This window comes from Marmota monax, unplaced genomic scaffold (genome assembly GCF_021218885.2).
Source record: "Marmota monax isolate L192 unplaced genomic scaffold, Marmota_monax_Labrador192_F-V1.1 WCK01_AAM20220418_F8-fsc00039, whole genome shotgun sequence".
NCBI lineage: Eukaryota > Metazoa > Chordata > Mammalia > Rodentia > Sciuridae > Marmota > Marmota monax.
In genome coordinates this window covers 11,127,471-11,140,579 of record NW_026693602.1, presented here as the reverse complement: position 1 = coordinate 11,140,579, position 13,109 = coordinate 11,127,471, and the positions used below count along the sequence as shown (strand labels likewise).

The 13,109-nt window shown below is 32.8% G+C and overlaps 1 pseudogene; it reads left to right on the top strand.

The window, feature by feature from the left end:
• Window positions 1–7,064: 7,064 nt before the first annotated feature.
• On the top strand, window positions 7,065–7,994 carry LOC124103080 (heterogeneous nuclear ribonucleoprotein H-like; annotated as a pseudogene).
• The last annotated feature ends 5,115 nt before the right edge of the window (window positions 7,995–13,109 follow it).

Sequence of the window (13,109 nt, the reverse complement as noted above, 5' to 3'; positions counted from 1 at the left end):
TTTTCCCAACCCTTTACTTTCGGTCTGTGGATGTCTTTTCCTTTGAGATGTCTTTTCCTATGAGATGAGTCTCTTGGAGGCAGCATATTGTTGGGTCTTTTTTTTTTTTTTTTGATCCAATCTTCTAGCCTATGTCTTTTGATTGTTGAGTTTAGGCCATTAACATTCAGGGTTATTATGGAGACACGGTTTGTATTCCCAGTAATTTTTGTTTATTTTTGGTATTTAACATGACTTGCTTTCTCCTCTGATTAGATTTTCCTTTAGTTTAATACCTCCCTCTGCTGATTTTCATCATTGTTTTCCATTTCTTCTTTGTGGAATATTTTGTTGAGCGTGTCCTGTAGTGCAGGCTTTAAGTTGTAAATTCTTTCAACTTTTGTTTATCATGGTAGATTTTTATTTCATCATCAAACCTAAGGCTTAGTTTTGCTGGATATAAGATTCTTGGTTGGCATCCATTTTCTTTCAGAGCTTGGTGTATGTTGTTCCATGATCTCCTGGCTTAGAGGGTCTGGGTTGAAAAATTTGCTGAGATATGAATTGGTACTCCCTATATGTGATATGATTCCTCTCTCTTGCAGCTTTTAAGATTTTATCCTCATTCTGTATCCTAGGTATTTTCATTATAATGTACCTTGGTGTAGATCTCTTGTAGTTTTTACATTTGGTGTCCTGTATTTGTATTTGGTTTTCCAATTAATTCTTCATGCTTGGGAAATTTTCTGATATTATCTAATTGAAGAGATTGTGCATTCCTTTGGTTTGAAACTCTGTGCCTTCCTCTATCCCAATAATTCTTAGATTTGGTCTTTTGATGCTGTCCCATAAGTCTCGGATGTTCTGTTCATGATTTCTTACTATCTTCACTGTGTGATCAACTTTATTTTCCAGATTGTATACTTTGTCTTCATTATTTGATGTTCTTTCTTTCAAGTGATCTAGTCTGTTGGTTATGCTTTCTATTGAGTTTTTTATTTGGTTTATTGTATACTTCATTTCAATGATTTCTGTCTCTTTTTTTTTTCAGAGTTTCTTTCTCTTACTTGAAGTAATCTTTTGCAACCTGTATTTTCTCTCTTATCTCTTTGTTGGAGTGATCAATTTTTGCCTGTACTTGCTCATTTAGGTCATTCTTTAATCCACAAATTATTTTAATTATTAATCTTCTGAACTCTTTCTCTGACATTTCATGAACTTCATTGTCCATGGGTTCTGTTATTACAGTATCCTTGGTTTGTTTGGGGCACTTTCCTTCTTGTTTTTTCATGTTGTCTATCTATGTGTCTTATTGTCTCGCAGTGTGGATCTGAGATATTACAGTTTCTACCCTATATTCTTATAGTACCCATGCAGATTGTCTACCTTATCTTGATTTTGGGCTTCTAGACCCAGCTGGTGTCTCTCATGTACACTACTACTTCTAAAGTTGGTGGCGGCAATAGCTAAGATAACTAGAGATAATAGTTGAGGTGCCCCAAGATGGATACAATGCCTTACAGAGATGGGGCTGAAAGAGTGGGCCTCACACTCTCTTTGGGATGCCTGCTCTGAGATGCAGCTGCTTCTAGGCCCTATCTGTTGTCAAAAGGGTAGGGGCCATTGTGTGGGTAAGGCTGTGGCCATGACTGCAGTGTCCAAAATGGAAGTGGTTTAGGCTTAGGCTCCCAGGGGTGGGAGGTGGGGGTGAACTTAGACCTACCCTGGACCTGGGTTCCATGCAAGTCAGTATGGGCAGATCTGGGCAGGGCCTTACCTCCCACAGTAGTCCACTAGTCAGAAGCTGGGCTTTGGCCAGTATTTCTGGTGGAGGGACGGACCTGGGCCTACTGTGAGCATGGGTCCTTCCTGAGCAGACTGGTGTGGGAGGATATGGGCTGGGCCTGGCCTCCTGTGGTCCTAGTAATATTATTAATAAAATGACCAGCTCAGTAATGTTGTGATTCAAATCCTGTGTGTGTGTGTACACACACACTTGCACACATACACACACAAAATTCCCATAATATATATGTATAATTTTTTTCCCACATGGAAGATATTCAAGTTGTGATCTCCATGTCAAAATCTATGTCATTTGTCCCTGGTAAGTTTTAAATAATGGAACTGATAAAGTATTGGCTGTGAATAGAATTAGGCTGGCTTTCACTTGGTCCATTTGGACCCAGTATCACCCATTTTTTCCAACAGAGATAAGTCAAACTCTTCAGATGATTACTTACTCTCCTGAAGGACTGAGATAATATTAATATTCTTGATTTTATGAGTATGTTTTCAAAATTCCTTCTATTCCCAAAGTTTTCATGAAACCAAGCGATTATGAAAGAGTTTGGAATTTTTTACTAAAAAATATTTGCTCTCTTCTTAAATGAGCAAATCTCCTATGAGCACAGGATACACCTTTGGATATAATATATTTATTCTATGTAATTACCAAGAAGCACTTAGGTCAGTGGGAATAAAAAAAAATATATCAATAGAATGCTCTGAATACAATACTTGTTAGTACGCAAATATTGAATTATCTTGTATTCTTGGACAAATTAAATCAGTGAACTCTTTGAAAATAAAATAGGGACATTCTCTTACGTTGAGAACTTCTGCTTTAGTCAATTAAAGAGAGAAGAACAATCTGACCCAGATTTAGGCAATGCCAGTGTACAGGCTGCATTGTTATTTTGTTTTGTTTGTGGCTGAGTGTCGACACTCACATTGAGATGGCCATGTAAACATTTGAAGTTAGACTCTTTTTCTGAGAAATTTTTTTTCATTCCAGAGTTCTTATGCTTCATATTATTTACTTGGCTGGCAATTTATGGTTTTAAGGAAACATTTTTTCTATCCTTCCTTAAAATGTCAATTCTGTGAAACCTCAGCAAACTTGCATCTGAAGATTAAGACTGGTTCCCATTACTAATTGATAGTTCCCCATCAACAATAACAAAAGTCAATTAAATTAGCTAGAGTTTGGTTCTTGCTCATAATATTTTCTGGTCTATTATGACAAACACTGAAGACTTCATGTTGAACATTTTGAAAACCATTACTACCCCATGACTTCAACTTTTCACAGTAATAATACATCTTAGAAGCATCTCACTGAATTCTACATGATTTTCTGATTCTGAATGGCAACATGACTGACATACTAATTTCCCAGAGCACATGAATATATTAAATATTTTGCCATTCTTGGAATCTTCGTTTTGTATCATGTCAAATGAATTGACATCACAATCTACACTTTCTCTATGAATTCAGTGCAGTGTTATAAAAGAAAAGTGTAATTGACAACAAAATAGAAGTAGTGCCATATTTAAAACCAAGCAAATGATTAATCTTCAAATCTATATAAAGCAAATTCTATTAAAGATTTTATTTTTATTTTAACAATTATCTTCCAAATTGTTCAGTTTTTCATTTTGAGACAGTCCTCCTAAAAATACTACATGAACAATATTTCTATTAACTTATCTGTAACTTATGATTTTTAGGAAAGTTAATTATTTTTTCATAAAATGATTGTTCTTCTTTGCTGAATATATTATTAGGTAGCTATAATTTCCATCATTATTGCAAATAATAGATTTGTGTCTAATTCAATTTTTTAAGTTTACGTGGGGATATAATTTATTTCTGTATTGGTTTTATCTCAGGCAGATTTGCTGAAGTTTATTATGAGTTCTAGTTATCATTTCACATGTTCTCTGGAATTTTCTATATAGTTATCTATATTATTTACCAATTGTGACTATTTTATTTCATCTTTTCTATTTATACTTTTTATTATTTTTATTTCTGAAACTGTTCTGAATGGTTCCTGCTGACAAGTGTGGACAAAACCAAATGATTGTTGGCCTAAGGCTTGTACTCCTTATTCTAACATTTAGAATATAGTGTTTGGTTATCATAATGTGGCTTATTTGTCATAATGATCTTTGTGATAATTTCTTATATATTACTGCATTATGAAAGTTTTTATTTCTGGTTTGCTTAATACTTTGGTCAGGATTTTCTGGCAAAAATATAAAATGTATGCATATCAAGCATCTCTTTGCTTAAGTAGCATTTTATGAATAAAAGCTGGTGATCACATCATGATCTATAATATTTATGGGAATGGTTGAATACCAGTATGCCTTTTTCTAACAGAAGGACACTTAGAAAAAATTACCAAATATAACCTGTGTTCTCATCGATAATTCTAAAAGCAACATCAGCTCACGCTTAATGAATTTCAATGTTATTTTGTCAGGTCCTTGTCATCCTTAAAGGAGAAGTTTCATGTGGATATTTTTTTAAAAATTTTGAGACTACATGGAAACCACGTCAATGATTGTATTGATTACACCAATTTTATACATATTTAGAACATTTAAGTAAAAGTATTGAAACTGCCAATAGGCAACCCAGGAAAACTAGCACAAGTGATATATCAACTCAGAAATGTGCCGTTTTAGTCACACTGTGCAGGAAGGATTTCTTGTCATGTGTTAAGAATGTGCAATAAATATGGGAAGCTCTATCTCCTTTCAGTCAGTGAGTAAATGAAACCAGAACTTTCAGATTTCTTGGATGGCTGGATTGCTGATCATTTATAAATTGGTTCAGTGGCCTTCACAGAAGGGTTGACTTCCTTTCTCAGAGTCTTAGACACTTAGGAAAAAAACTCTATAAATATGATAGTAAACTTTAATGTGTTTTCTTAGGAAAAATAAAAATGACTACATTCTTTAATATTGATTTAAACACAAAAAATATCAATTATGGAGAAACTCAAATTAATTCTTACAAATGGAAGAAATGCAACTATCATTTATGAGATTGGCAAATGAGCAAGGATTTTAAACTGTCATAAGCTTTTGAAGTGCGGTGGTCAAGGGAGAAGTTCCTGTCTGTACCAGTTAAGTAATGAATGATGCATGTTTATGAGTTTGTGTGTTTTGTACATTAATGTGTGCAGACTATGCCCCAGTGTTTTCTTAATAAATGCACTTCACTGTAGATTATTTCTCATTAAACTACCATATTTACTTTCACAACTTTACATTCATCACCTTCAAAGCTGCTTCTGGGTGAACCTTATAAATGTGTAGATAGGTAGTTATTCTAAATATTTAGGGATCAATAAAAATTGAATAGTAAGGCTAAAACTTGATTTCAAACATTACATAAACTTGATTTCAGCTATTATTTAAAAAATCTCAAATGTTAATATTTGGTTTTAAGCTTTGTGACCCACATTTTCAGCCTCATTTTATCCATTGTAACTTTCTATTTAAAATCCTTTCCCACTATTGTAAATGTTGGTGGCAGCCTGCTGTGAGCAGTTTTCTCTACTCCTAGGTTTGCTTTATGGAGGTGAGGGTTAATGGCTGTAGGCAGGAATCCCTGCAGTAATCTGGGTCACTTATTTTACAGATCAGTTATTTCTTTACCCAGAACAGTCTTAAATTACTACCTTGAACACACACACACACACACACACACAAACACTTACTGCGTGCTTTCACCTTGTTCAAGAAATAATAGAAAGAGAATGCAGTGTCTAAATGCAAACTGAAAAATGAAAATAAAGAATAACAGAATGGAGAGAAGACATGTAACATTATGATAATTTTTTTATACTCTAATAAGTTTTTATATTTTACCTAGTCTCGTTTTGAAATTTTTTTTCTCAAAGAAACACTAATTCTGTGACAATATTTCAGCTTTGAAAACATTTTAATCCACAGTTTACAGTCTCTATTGTTATAATCTTCATGGCTAAAGCAATTATATTGAGCATGCATATTTGCCTAGCAATAATAGTTAAATGTATCACAAGTCTTCCCACACCATGCCAAAATCAGATTTAATGACACATGAAATCTCATTTTTATTAACATAAGTTTAATTAACACTTAAGTAAAATAAAGTATTTTATTATTTTCATGATATTATGTGAATATAAGTGAATGTTTGTCATGGATAAGAAAATGTTTCACATGAATAACAATTATCAACAATATTTCAAATATAAGTAGACATTATAATGGATCTACTGAAACTAAAGAATTACATTACAAATTAAAAATAAACAACCATTATATAAACTTTTACTTTGTTATTTTATTTATTCACTATATAAAGAGGCTAAAAAAATGCATTTACTCTATTTTAACTGATGCCTATCTAAATGCATAGATTTGTTTTTTAAAAAAGTGAATGCAGTTTTGTAATCTAAGAGTTTTCCATGTAAAACACTGCACATATTCATGTATTATTAAATGATTTTATGACTTTTTGTAACATAACATTATTTTATGATGGATTGTCCTAGATCAAGCTTCAATTTTTTAAACTTGTCTTTTCAGGCACATTCATCTTTTAAGTATAATGACCAATGTGATTTAAAAAAAAATAGGTGGAAAGGTAAATGACTATATTATCCATTATTGTAGTATAAAATAAATTGCCATAATTGTAATAAAAAGCTTTAAAGTTTCTAATGCACATTGTGGAATAATCTTCTAGAGGATTGTCCTAATATACATGCCTACAGGCTACACAGTTAACATCTTGTTTTCTTACAGTGCTTAATATTGTTTTACATTTTCATTTATAATATTTTAGAAATTGGTAAACTTTGAAAGTTTGTTTTTTTAATTTTTATTTTCATAATTTTTATTTACTAGTATGGATAATCTTTTAAGTTTTTATTTAATTTTGCTACTGCTTATCAAAAAAGTACTAGTATATTGTATAACAATTTAATGATGCTTTTAACGTGTTAGTTATTCATTCTGCACTTATTTGAAAAGCTACTTTCCTTTACAGTATGCTAAGGCTGAATATATGCTTTGAAATTTCTATTTATTATTTTAGATGAAGAAACCTACCTCTGGAAAAGGAGAGGATTGACATATAGCTGTCATTTTATTCTGTGATTGGTAATACATGGTGGTTCTTAGTTCTTACCAATTTGTCTGGTTAATTCTGATAATCAATGAGACTCTGGCATACCAACTAGTCATGTAAAACCCTACTGGTCTATGTTACACCATAATCCTCAAAGAGATATAATGTTGAGCACCAAAGGTAGAAGAGGATTCATGGTGAAGGCCCAGGGTTTGCCTTGGTCTTGCTCTGTCAATAAAGTGTAACTGTCATCTACACCAGAGAAGACAGACCAAGTGGGAAGACTTTTGATGAACTTGTATCAGAAGATCAAGTCAATTGGCCCTAGAAAAAGACAGAAATTATGAGTCTCTGATTCACTGAAGTATTAAAGTCAAACAATATTGAAATGGATTGGGTGTCAAACAAAGTAATCCAAACAGCACAGGCTTAGAGGAGTCTCCTTTAGATGAAACAAGGAAGAAATTGTTCAGTTATTCTGAGGGTTGGAAATTGTGCCAAATGGGATAACATTTCCAGAGGACTTCTATGGGAAGAGTATGCAGGAGCCCTTTGTGCAATTAGCATCACAGGAAATAGCTGAAAAAGCTCCAAAGAGATACAAGGAAAGAATGCAGCATGGTATACCGAAATATTTAAGAGCAGCTGAGCTGACCCTGGAAATAATCACGACCAACCACCAAAGCTTATGGTCATGCCTAAGGTCTTGTGCCAGGTCATATGGCAGAGGGGAGCTGGCTTTGAGAGGATGGGGTGCGATGCTCATAGTGGAGGTTAAGATGATTATAATGTCTATTAAAGACGGCTATGGGTTTGGGTTAGATAGATTTGAAAGAGAGATCAATTAGTATTTTCCAGGAATGTCTGTTCACAGATAAAGGGATGGTGGCTCTACCTTCTAGAGTACAACAGAGCATTGTGTACACATGTGGAGCGGGGGAGGTTACCTTACAGAACTACTGAGAATGACATTTATAATTTGTTTTCACGTTCCAACCTCTCCGAGTACACATGGAGGTTGATCTGATGGCAGACTAACTGGGGAAGCAGATGTTAAGTTTGCTGTTCATGAAGATGTGTGGCAACTATGTTAAAGAAAAAAAAATGTCATTTTAAAACGTTTTCAATCCAAGCGTATGGCTTGTTGAAATTGGGATTTTTTTGGAAAGATTTAACATGTAATATATTTTCACAACAGTCATCCAGAATGTAACAGCAAAGCTGGGTAAACCATATAACCACTGTTCAGCTTTTCTCAAGTTAGTTACATTGTAGGATGTACTTAAACAGTAAGCATATTTAGGTTAAAGCAGTTGAATTATGCTAAAGTTTGCTCTTATACCACATTACGTTGAACACTGTTAGATTCATATTGAAACACATTTTTTATTGTAAATCAATATAGGAGCTGTCTCTACAATTAAAAGGGAGACATTTGACAAGTTTACTATTTCTAATTTTATTTACCAACTGGTAAGAAGCATTATTTTTTTTTAAGTTAACGAAAATTTGAGCTGCAATAACCAAAACTTTAGGATTTTGTTCTTGGTGTTTCTATGAAATTCTGAGATTGTGACTTAAATCTTCACTTCATTGTGATTTCCTTTTAGATATATTGTGCTAAGTAAAACTTGTCAAATGCATTTTCCTTTAATAATAATAGAAAGAACCACACTAGTTACAGTAACTAAATAATCTACCTGCAAAATAGTAGACAGAGCTATTTTATCCCATTTTCAAAATATTATTTGCTGCTTTATTAATATCACTAGAAATATTTAAGAAATGTTATATAGTTAAAATATTATTATAAAATTATTTGGAATTGCTTTGGATTTGGAAAAAAATATTTGGAAATAACTGAAATTATTGGCATTTTATTTCTGTTGAAGAATACTGCATATATATTAGACAATGGTGCCAAAAACATGCATTGGAGAAAAGAAAGCCTCTTCAACAAATGGTGCTGGGAAAACTGGAAATCCATATGCAAAAAAAAATAAAAAATGAATTTCAACCCCTATCTCTCACTATGCACAAAACTCAATTCAAAATGGATAAAGGATATAGAAATAAAACCAGAGACCCTGTATCTATTTGAAGAAAAAATAGGCCTTAATCTCCATCATGTGGGATTTGGCCCCAACTCCTAAAGCCTCCTTGGCTAAAGATTAAATCAAGAACAAAATGAGATGGACTGAAACTAAAAAGTTTCTTCTCAGCAAAAGGAACAATCTGTGAGGTGAATAGAGGGCCTACATCATGGGAGCAAATCTTTATCCCTCACACATCAGATAGAGCACTAATTTCTAGGGTATATAAAGAACTCAAACAAGCTAAGCATCAAAAAAAAAAAAATATAATCACAAAGTGGGCCAAAGACCTGAACAGACACTTCTCAGAAGATGATATACAATCTATCTATCTATCTATCTATCTATGAAAAACTGTTCATCATCGCTAGCAATTAGAGAAATGCAAATCAAAACCACTCTAATATTTCATCTCACTCCAGTCAGAATGGCAGCTATTATGCATACAAACAACAATAAGTGTTGGTGAGGACGTGGAGAAAAAGGTACACCCATGCACTGCTGGTGGGACTGAAAACTGGTGCAGCCAACATGGAGAGCAGTTGGAGATTTCTTGGAAATTTGGGAATGGAACCACCATTTGACCCAGCTGTCCCACTCCTTGGTCTATAACCCAAGGACTTAAAAACAGCACACTATAGGGATACAGCCACATCAATGTTTAGAGCAGCACAATTCACAATAGCTAAACTGTGGAAGCAATCTAGATGTCCTTCAATAGACGAATGAATAAAAAAAAATGGTGTATATACACAATGGAATATTACTCAGCATTAAAAGAGAATAAAATCATGGCATTTGCAGGTAAATGGATGGAGTTAGATAAGATAATGCTAACCAAATGCCAAATGTTTTCTTTGATATAAGGAGGCTGATTCATAGTGGGATAGGGAGGGTGGGTATTGGAGGAATAGAGGAACTCTAGATAAGGCAAAGGGGTGGGAGGAAAAGGAGGGGGCATGAGGTTATAAATGATGGTGAAATGTGATGATTATTATTTTCAAAAGTAAATGTATGAAGACACATATTGGGGTGAATATACTGTGTATACAACCAGAGATATGAAAAAAGTGCTCTATATGTGTAATAGGAACTGTAATGTATTCTGCTGTCTTATATAAAAACATTTAAAAATATTCTTGCTTTATTAATATTACTAGAATTTTTAAAGAATTGTTATATAGTTCAAAATATTATGATAACATTATTTGTAACTGCTTTGGATTTGCAGAAATATTTAGAATAAGTGGAATTATTGATATTATTTTTCTGTTGAAGAGTATTGCAAATTTCTCTAATCAAGCTCTATTTGGAGTATTAAAGTTATGTATTATTCTTTATGTAGGAAGTTCTTAGTTTTGACAAGTTTTTATTGCTATAAGATTTACTTTTATTGGTATTATTAATGACATTGTGTTTTCAAAATCATTCTCTTTATCTTAAAACAATGTCAATGTTTTAGTTGTTTTCTAATAAATTATTGATAAGCTACCATTGTTTTTATCTCTCACTACTAGTCTTCATTATTCTAGTTCAGAATTTATGTTATTTTCAAATTATTTTGTTTTCAAATGTTACATATGATTCTATGCAATATTTGTTTCCATTTACTATAGGCAAATAAAATCCATATATAGTTAAAAATTCATTAATTCATATGCCAAACTCTCATTCTAAATGACTACGACATTAAAATACAGCAAGATGCTATTATGGTCTATAGATTTCTTTTTTATATATGTATGGTTAGGTAAAGAATTTTGTTAAAGTCATAAATAGCTTATGTAAAGATATTTTGAAGTACTTTTTTAGATTATTTTATTTACTTGAAAATGAGGAATTAAAAGCGTATTTATCATGTCTGTCTTAAAATGTTTCAATAATATTCGGTACATATTTATCAGTGAATTGTATTTTTAAGTTTCAGGCTTTTGACATTTTGCATTTAAAAAGTTTTGTTCTTCTTTTTAGAACCACTGTCATTATTATCTTATTGAAGTCTCCTAAAAATGACTTGATGTTTGAAAAACAGCAGGTTTCCAAGCTTGCTGTCCATCATATTATGTAATATTTATATATCAAATATGTCTTTCATTTCTATAATTATAACAACAATCATTTTGAAGTTATTCTTATAATTATTAAGTCATTAAAGCAACTTGGCTTTTGTGTAGATTAGAATTTGATAGATTGAATAATTAATAACCCCTTTCTAAAGGGAAATTTTAAAAAACTGAGATTTTCTCAGATAAGTTCTTTGAATTATCATTAAAAAATACAATTAGAATAAGGTCTCTACAAATGAAATGATTTAGCAACATCAAAGTTTTAGTATGAAATAGTATATTACTAATTGAAAGTGAATTGGAGCATATATTCCAATTACTATCTTTCATACTGTAGAGGAAATACTGGTGTGTTATAAAGTATAACATTAAAAATTCATTAAGTCAAGCTTAAAAATCTATTAAAAGATAAACATGAATTCATTTTTCATAGCCTTAACAACAATCACAAAATTTTTATATCATTAATCTTGTTTGGATTTCTAAAGCAAGAAATTTTAATAAACTTAGATATTTCTAGCATATGAAACTTTAAATTTAATATAAGAAGATATATAAGCTATTTGTCATACACAAGCACTTAATTTTGTTTTATTCGTATAATAGAAATATTTTCACTGTTCTAATTGTAATTCAAAATTAGAAATACATGGTCATTGTATAAAATAATTTGTTCCATTACAAAATATATAAAAAGAACAAACTCACCCATAACACACTGAAACCTAATAAAATAACTATTGTTTTGTGTTGGTGTGCATCTTAACTTTTTTATGTTATTTACAATATGTGGTTTTCTGTGGATATTTATGGTTATTTACAAAACAAGTTCAGTATATCAGCTATACATCCTAAAGTATACTCTATTACACAAACTACTTTCGTAACTATCCAAAATATTTATTTTATTATTGGATATTTATATGTATGTATATATGTGTGTGTGGATAACAATAACAATAGCAATAACAATAAGATGATAAACTTCTGCTATTCTCCAAGCAATAACAATAGCAACAATAACAACATACTTTCATATATCTGCTAAATTTTTTCCACAGTAAAAATTAAAGTAAAATTATTATGTATGTTAATTTCCTAGAGTCACTGTCACGAAATACACAAATTAGGTTCCTCAAAGAACATAAATTTGTTTTCTTACTGTTGTGGAGACTGCAATTCAGTAGTTAAGATACGAGCTGGGCCCTCTATCTGTGAAGACCAGGAAAGGATGTTTCCTGGCCTATTCTAAGCTTGTGGTCCAGGGCATTTCATTGACTTGGATATCAACCCTGCATTCTCAGGAGGAAAATGATGAGATGAAATCATATCCGTGGAGTGATTATGGCCCCCCATAGGACAGTATTGGTGCTGTCACTTGATCACTACCACAGATCCTTTGGTCAAGAAGATCTGGCCTCCTAAGATAATGAAAGGTCTTGAGCCATGAAGGTGATCAGGCGAAGATGCTCCCTGAAAGCAGAGGCTGTCTCTTGGTCTGATGGCTCCCGTAGGGGCCTGAGAACCAGAACCGCAGTGCTCAGGTTTGTCTTTCTCCAGGGATGCGTCCAGTCCCTTCAACGTCAAGGATGGTTCAGCACATGGAGGGTGCACAGGATTCAGCAATCGGCTTCTCCCAGCCTGACATTCAACAGTCTCCAAGAAGAGGAAAGACAGAGGGGGCAAGAGGCACAATCTACAGTAGAGAAGGACCCATGGTGAGCTGCAGAACATAACCAACCTTGTTCCTTTGTGTAGAATAAAACTATTTTGTCAAAGTCACTCTTTTAGGAGCTGAGGGCAGGGGAAAAAAAAAAAAGAGAGAATAGATATTAGGCACAGAGTGAAAGGTTCTGGGGCCCCAGGACCCAGCCCACTATTCTGTTCTTTCATCCCTTGCTAAAGAAAGGCCCTAGAGAAGAGACCACCACCAGCAGCAGTTTCCTTCACCAATAAATATAAATTTTCATGACAGAAGGAAAGGGGACTGGGAGAAGGAATAGGATGGAGACAGAGGGGAGAGACATGGTTCCAGACCCACAGCAACTAT